The 7,207-nt window shown below is 45.1% G+C and overlaps 1 long non-coding RNA gene across 1 annotated transcript; it reads left to right on the top strand.

Annotated features, from left to right (window-relative positions):
• Nucleotides 1-549: 549 nt before the first annotated feature.
• Nucleotides 550-5,169, top strand: LOC132244021 (uncharacterized). The gene is made up of 4 exons (XR_009455648.1): nt 550-938; nt 1,413-1,644; nt 2,256-2,333; nt 2,481-5,169. It is a non-coding gene; the product is annotated as an uncharacterized LOC132244021 (long non-coding RNA).
• The last annotated feature ends 2,038 nt before the right edge of the window (nt 5,170-7,207 follow it).

Genomic DNA, 7,207 nt, shown 5'->3' with positions numbered 1-7,207 from the left:
CTCCCAAATACTAGTGCACAATCCATGGTGCATTAGCATCTGGGATCTTGCCAGTGAAAGACTTGGCTCAAGAAAACAAGGAAAGGAGGCTGTGTACATGGAAACTGGATTACTAGTGTGGAAGAACTCCTTGGCAGAGGAAGTCAGCGGTATGTTATGCAGGAGATAGTAGTAGGCAAATCTCCTGTAGCCATTGCTTGTAGACAAAGATTTCCTTGTTTTGGCTGTCTGCCTAATTGAAAACCCAGTACTGCTGTGTGATGAGGAGATCATGGGTTCAGTAGTGTGGAGGGATTCTCTTCTCTGAACTAAACCAGGATCTTTCAGGTGAGCCTGGAAAGAAGCAGGAAAAGAGGATATAGAGGAGAGGGGAGTGCAACCAAAGGGAAAAGAATAAAGCACTGTTAAGTGAAAGGGGACCTGGAAAAGTTCTGAGGTACATCACCAAGCTGGGGACAACCACAGGCTTAAATACAGTAGGAGGGAGCAGATAGTCCAGCCTTAACCTGGGCAGGAGAGAAGCTTGGTTTGTATCTGTATAAAGGACCTTTTCTCCATGCAGACCCTAAAGGTCTCCAGTGGTTACAGAGTAACCAGGACTTCACCATTTGACATAAATCAAGCCACTGACAAGTTCTTGGCAAACTCTTTTTCTCTGTTTACCCCTAAAGGTAGGGAGAAAAAATGTGACAAAACGAACAGAGTGGGAAGGGGGACTTTAAGCAACTCGCTCTAACGAACCATTAATCCTCAGAGAGAGCTGGGATCTGGGTGGGGTTTGGAGACTCAGCCTTAGCTCAATCCAGGGAGTACAATATTGAAGGAGGTGGGTGCTAAGCGGCAAGCTGTCTTCAGGAGATGAGGCAAACGTTTTGGGTGAAGGTGTTGGTCAGAGGCTGGCTCCTGCTTTGATAAGACACTCTGGACTTTCTGGAAAGGTAAGAGAGCTTCTGGAGCAATAGGATTGATGGCTTTTGGTGTTGAAGGAAAACTAAATACTGCTACAGCTATTTTAAGTCTGACAGTCCTGGCCAGATGTGGTGGTCAGGACATCCTGGCAAAACAGGCAGTAGCTGGATGCTGCAATCTCTCTGAGCTAGGGATAGTCCCGAATGCCATTATATGGCCTGGACCTCCATCCCAGTCATTGTCATGGAAAAACTGAGGAGCAGTTCCTATCTGTACTGCGAATGAATTGTCTTGTGTGACTTTATAGCAAGTGCCTGGAGGAAATGGGAGTGTGGGCCATGCAGGATCTAAGAGAATTAGGTGGGGAGGAGGGGTGCGCAGCTCCGCTCCTGGGGGTGATCTTCCATCCTGTGTGCTTGTTAGCTACCTGGAGCTGTTTCTGTTGGTGAGGGGGTTCCTGCCTGCAACCTCACTCTTCTAAGGGGTTGACCTCTTCAATGCAGGTTGGAAAATGCTGAATCCATGAATATGACCACTCCTCATTCTTGTGAGAGAGTGCTGGCTTAACAAGATCTCTGGGAAACGCTGCTCAGCTCCAGGGTGGGATTCCTGCCTGAAGTGCCTGAGAGCCAAGTGGTGTGGCAGTCAGGGCCACTGGTGGGGAGACTTGAATCCATGCCCCTGCTATGGCTGCTGAAGACCAAGGTCTCGACCCCAGAGCCTGTTCCATAATAGGTGAGTGCCCTGAGCAACAGGCTAATGACTAGGTTCTTGTTCACTGTTGTTCCATTAAACTTCATCAATTCTGATGGAAAATCCTCTAGAATCTCATTTTGGGGCATGGGGAAAGTTAATCTGTTCAGTTCTGAATGGGATAAAATGGGCTTCCTTGGTGGGTGTCACCCCTTCCCATCCATGGCTTATATGTGAGAGTCACCTTCACTCACAGCTTGGGTTCCTCCAGATTTGGGACCCTTCTAACCTTCAGCAAAAGGCCTGTTTTTTCCTTCCCAGGGATCAAACGTGCATTTCCCCTAAGTAACTCCTGTTAGCACAGCTGACTTCCAGAATGGTGCATCCTACAGATCTAAAGCCCCTTTCCTGCCCCTATCCTATCACTCTTCAGTGCCCAATGGCTTTTATTTTAAAGCGAAGATTCCCTTTGCCGAGCTCCATAATGCAATGTTGTGATAGGCAAGTAGTTTTCTTCTGAGTCTTGTCTTGTAGTTTTCTTTTCCACCCTGATGCATGAGATCCATTCTCCTCTTAGTCCTGTAACCCTAATTACTGAAAATGCTCATTTGTACCTGGGACTGCTAACCATCCTGGGTGCCCTTTATCCACAGCCATCTGCCGTGCACTGATGTCGTCAAAGCTGGACCCAGAAACCTGCAGCAGAAGCTTTGACATTACAGCTAATAATGGTATAATATTTCCTATCTTATTTTTCTCTCTACTCTTTAATGCACCCAAGCAGCACATTTTGCTTGTATAAATGCTTTTCTGCACTGGGCAGGCATCTTCCGTGCAGCTTTCCACAATGACTCTTCATCTGTTCTTTCCCCCCTCAGAGGACTCCAGTGCTCATTAAAAATATATTGAAGCAGAACATTTTTAAAACAGACCTTCAGCTACTGGGATCTAAGGAGCCAAGCACAGATAGCATCACCAGGGAGCTGCGTGGCAGAATGGCACTTGGCACCAGTGTCCTGGAATGAATGCTGCTGCGGACAAACTGCATTGCTTTGCACAGCACTTGCTTCCAACGACTGGATAGATTTCAGGCTAGAAGCCAGGGCTGTCTCATGGCTGTTCAGGGACCTTTCTAAACCAGCCTGCCTGTGCTAGAGGGTTGCTAGTCTAGTGCTGAGCCTTTGACTCTGTGTCAGAGCCTAGATCCAAACTCTTATCTTGGGTGATAAGTCCATAGGATTTCTGGGTAGCTTTGTTATTCCTTACTGAATATCTGCCATGGGGTGGAGTGTTTCTCCCCATCTTCCTTCTCCTCCCCTTGAGAGGGAGGTGATGTGAGGTTCCATCAATTAACTTCCTAAAAGCATTTTTAAGATGTTCAAACAGTATCTGCATAATGTAGCAGATGAGCAGCCAGGAGTCCTGGCTTCTGTTTCTAACTCTTGCACTGACCTGAAGTTTGATCTTGGGCCAAATCACTTCTTATTTCTGAACATTGGTTTCCTCATCTATGAAATGAGAATAGTTCTTCTATAGCACTATTTCTCCATGTCCTTACTACCATACCAGGGCACTTTTGGTCAGTTTTCAGAGGTGCCTGGTGGCTGAGGAGGCTTCACTGTTTGCAAGCTTAAGTCATGATCACCTGTTAGAGATCAGGAGCTCATCACTGTCTGAACATCTGGCCCATTTAAGTGGTCTTCAGTTGAGCACCCATAGGAGGAGTCACCCAGAATCCTTTTACTTCTGAAGATTTTGGGTGTTAAATGCCTGCTTATCTTAGTCTGTCTTCTGGAAGCTAAACACTCCTTTCCCACAAATGCCATGAAGACTAATGCTATACAAATGCAAGGAAGGGGATGGGATGCAAGCAGGGCAGCAGCTCCACAATACCTGGCCTGTGGTTGAAGGCCTTTAAACCTGTGCAGTGTCTCACCTCGATTCAACTTCTATGAATAGAGTCTGTCTCCAGATTTTAAGATAGGCCTAGACCTCAAGAACCTGTTTGGTTCTTCAAGCTGGGAACTGGGGGAGTAGGAAGGAGGGGAAGTGAGTTGGATTTATAAACTTGGCCTTAATGATACAGCCTCAAAGCCCTAATTTACAAGTCATTTGCCTATATATAATGCCGTTTTAAAAGACTCCAGGGCAACATTTCACATAGGTAAATCAAAACTGTTTCCTTAGCATTTATTAGCATGATCTATGGTCTTACAGCTTGCTATTGGAAACAATGGCTTGCAGCCCACTGATGGCGTGGATAGCTCAGCCCTAAATAATCCTTTCACAAACAGGTGCTCCACCACATTCAAATTCCTTAGAAAATAAATTACTGCTGGGTTTTTTTTTTTTATTTGTATTATCAGGGGCCAGAAATGTCAAATCCTAGAACACTCCTTTCCTAAGGAGCTGAAAGCACTTTGAGCCCAAATGACTCCTAACACTGCCACATTGGGCCTCCCTGTGCAGCAGGGGAAACTGAGGTACAGTAGGATGAAATAACTCCTCTTGAGGTTGCACAGTATACTGGTTGTAGAGGGCAAGGTGGAATTAAGGAATCCTTCCTGGAAGGGAGATACAGAGAGCAGGGGAGTGATGGATACGAGTGTGAGTGGAGTAGTGACTACAGAGTCACACACAGGAATGGGATGAGGTCCCTGGCCTCTGCTGAGCTGACTGGAACTGCAGCACACTTACCCATTAGCTGCATATTAATGTAGCCTGTGGTGAGCATTGCTAGAGGGGTCCTCCAGCTGCAATATGACAAAGTAGGCAGGGCTCCTAAAGGAAAGGGTAGGCAACATTATGTAAACTTTGCATTAAGCCTCAAGTAATTATTTAATCCTTACATTGTCTGTGTTTAATCTTTGGATGGTCTCATTCATGGGCTCTTGTCATCAAGCTAGGAGCTGATGTAATGCTTCATCCCAGTGGTATTTGAGTTCCCAAGAAGATGGGATTATTGCTGTATCTGATTTGGTGTTTCCAGGGATTTCTTTTCCCTCTTCACTCTCTAGTTTCAGTGAAGAGTTTTCTCTTCTCAAGCCAACATGAGATCTCTTCCCATGATAACCATCTGACATTCTATGGAAAGACCCTTGGATCTCAAATTAGTTCAATTTTTTATGGCTCTGAAGCCCAGCCAAGCTGTATAATGCCATTCCTACAGGGTAGCATCACCTAGGTGTCTATTCATTCCTCATGATATGGACTCACAAATGCACTCTGGGAGTAAAACTAGGGCTCTGATTTTGTATCTGATCATCATAGCTTCTGTAGCAGGTGACACAAATGCCCTAAATGCTATATAGTCTTCAGATCATGCTTCTAATGACTCTTGAATAACTTTGTCAGCAAAGCAGTGCAAGTAACTGACTTCTAGTTGGCAGGCAATTTCATCGTCCCTGTCCCTGTAACTTTCAAAAATGTTGGTGAATTGCAAAAGAGAGCTTACTCTGTCTTTTAACTAGGTCAAATACAAACAGTCTAAAAGCCAACCAAACAAATAAAAGTTTAAAGGGTTTTGTTTAAATAAAATCAAAAGCTTCCAAATGAGAAGCAAACTCATTAATCTGAAATGTGTGTGTTGAAATTCCAAGAAGTTAACAGCAATATTGAAACGGCTGGTTAATAAATCTCAATGTTGCCGAAGGTACTCTTTGGCCAAAAAGAAGTTTTGCACAGCTCTAGGTTCAAATGCATAACATGCATAATATGACTCTTGTATTGAGATGTGACAGATAGGAGGTATTTCTAAAATCTCTAGAAATCTTCACATATTCCATGTGTATCTTTCTGGGCTAATTCTTAATTAAAGAATATTTCTGCAGGGCCAACACACAACAGAGTGTAGTTAGTACAGATCCTAGAAACTGAAAAAATGCAGGTAATGAATCTCTTGTGATCCTTCCTGGAGGGGAGGGGAAGCAAAGCAGATGCCATCCAAAAACTGATGGGCCTGTGCATAAGCAGCAGATACTTGCTTTACTGAATTGGAAATACTTCAGACCTACCATAGTCTCCAAATGGAAGATTAGTGCTTTACAGTAGACATTTGTGTAAGCCCCTTAGTTTAGGATGCAACAATTGAAAAACAAACAATCTACTTGTATCCTTGCCTAAATTTAAAGGCCCCATACTAGTCCCCTGTGCTGACACATTTTTTTCTCTGAAACTCCCAAATACTTGGTAGCAATTTGGAGGTGATTTGCGACTTTAAGCTGCCGCTGGGTGGTTCTTTTATTTGCCCACCACTGCCCGCTTCCCACTGGACAGTGACACAACTGCTCAAATGTGGCAGGCTCTATGCTGCTAGAGGTGGGGATTTGCTATTCAGTTCCTGGGGTGGGAGCTTGTGTATTGTTTTAGGGGTCATAATATTACAAACTACATAAACTTCTGGAGGGTGTTTTTTTTTGTAGGGGGAGGGCAGGATCCCTAAGGCTCAAAGGTTTGCAGGCATTGCTTTGGCACTCTACCAGTTCACATGCTCCTTCTGGCGACACCCTTGGTAATAGGGAAGGGGAGCAACATAGGAACCACATCCTCTCCACAAACCCTTGCCTCTTCTGTTCTGTGAGGCTCTGGAAAGGCTTTTTTATCTTTCGCATGCAAGTCACTCTTGTCCCTGCTCGCCCCCTCTGCTAATGACATTTCACAAGGTGATATTACAACAAGCTGATTAAACAGAAGATATTTGAGTTGAAAAATGAAGACAAATCCCTAAAGGTGTCTGCCTCTCTGCACAGAGCATATCATTAATTTTGTTTTGCTATGGGGCCGTGGAGATGAGTTAGGAAATGGCATGCTGGGTGATAACTTCCTCCCAGCCTGTTGCTGGCTCTGGGCCATACGCACTAGCATGGCAGTACTTCCTACAAAGACACCTGCCCTGATGATAGGCAAACAGTGGGGCAGTGGGCCAGGATTCTTCACTGGTAAATCTAGATCAGCTCCACTGAAGTCACTTATGCTTAGGTAAATCAGGTTTGAATTCAAGTCTGAGATCAGAATGGGGCCTACTGTTTTTAACAATGACTTTCCATTTCTCATGGAGGTTTTGCAGCTCTGGTGGCACTTGCCTTGGGAAATGGCAGCACACCAGGCCGTTTTGTTAACTATCTGACAGCCGGCCTCTTATCTGTTTGTAAACAGTCCAAAACTAGGTGGCGATTGTCCCAGAGCCACTTGCTGTCGGGAAGCGTTCAGTGCAGAGGGTGAGTGTCTGCATTCATCCTCCTGCTTATTTAAAACTGCTCTCTTTCCAGCACGATGCTTCCTGTAAGCTTTGCCCTGAGTAAAAGGTGGTTCCCAGTTCCACTCCAGGAATGCCCTCCAGTGCACAGACTTAGATGTGACCCCCTGAGGAACAACAACTCCCTGATTTCCCCCCCTTGCTCTGCTTGTGGAGAGCAGTGACAATGCCTCTTGGCTCACAGCTTCACAATCTCCTGCTGCTTGAGTCAGTGAATGACTCTGGGCTTGATCCTAGGAAGTGCTCAGCCTACCAGTCCTGGTCCAGTGAAACCTTTAAGTACACACTTAACTTTAAGCCTGTGAACAGCTCAGTGGGAGCAAATTGATTAATCGTGTGCTTGAAGTCAAC

This window comes from Alligator mississippiensis, chromosome 11 (assembly GCF_030867095.1).
Source record: "Alligator mississippiensis isolate rAllMis1 chromosome 11, rAllMis1, whole genome shotgun sequence".
Taxonomy (NCBI): domain Eukaryota; kingdom Metazoa; phylum Chordata; order Crocodylia; family Alligatoridae; genus Alligator; species Alligator mississippiensis.
This window is presented reverse-complemented; position numbering and strand designations above follow the sequence as displayed.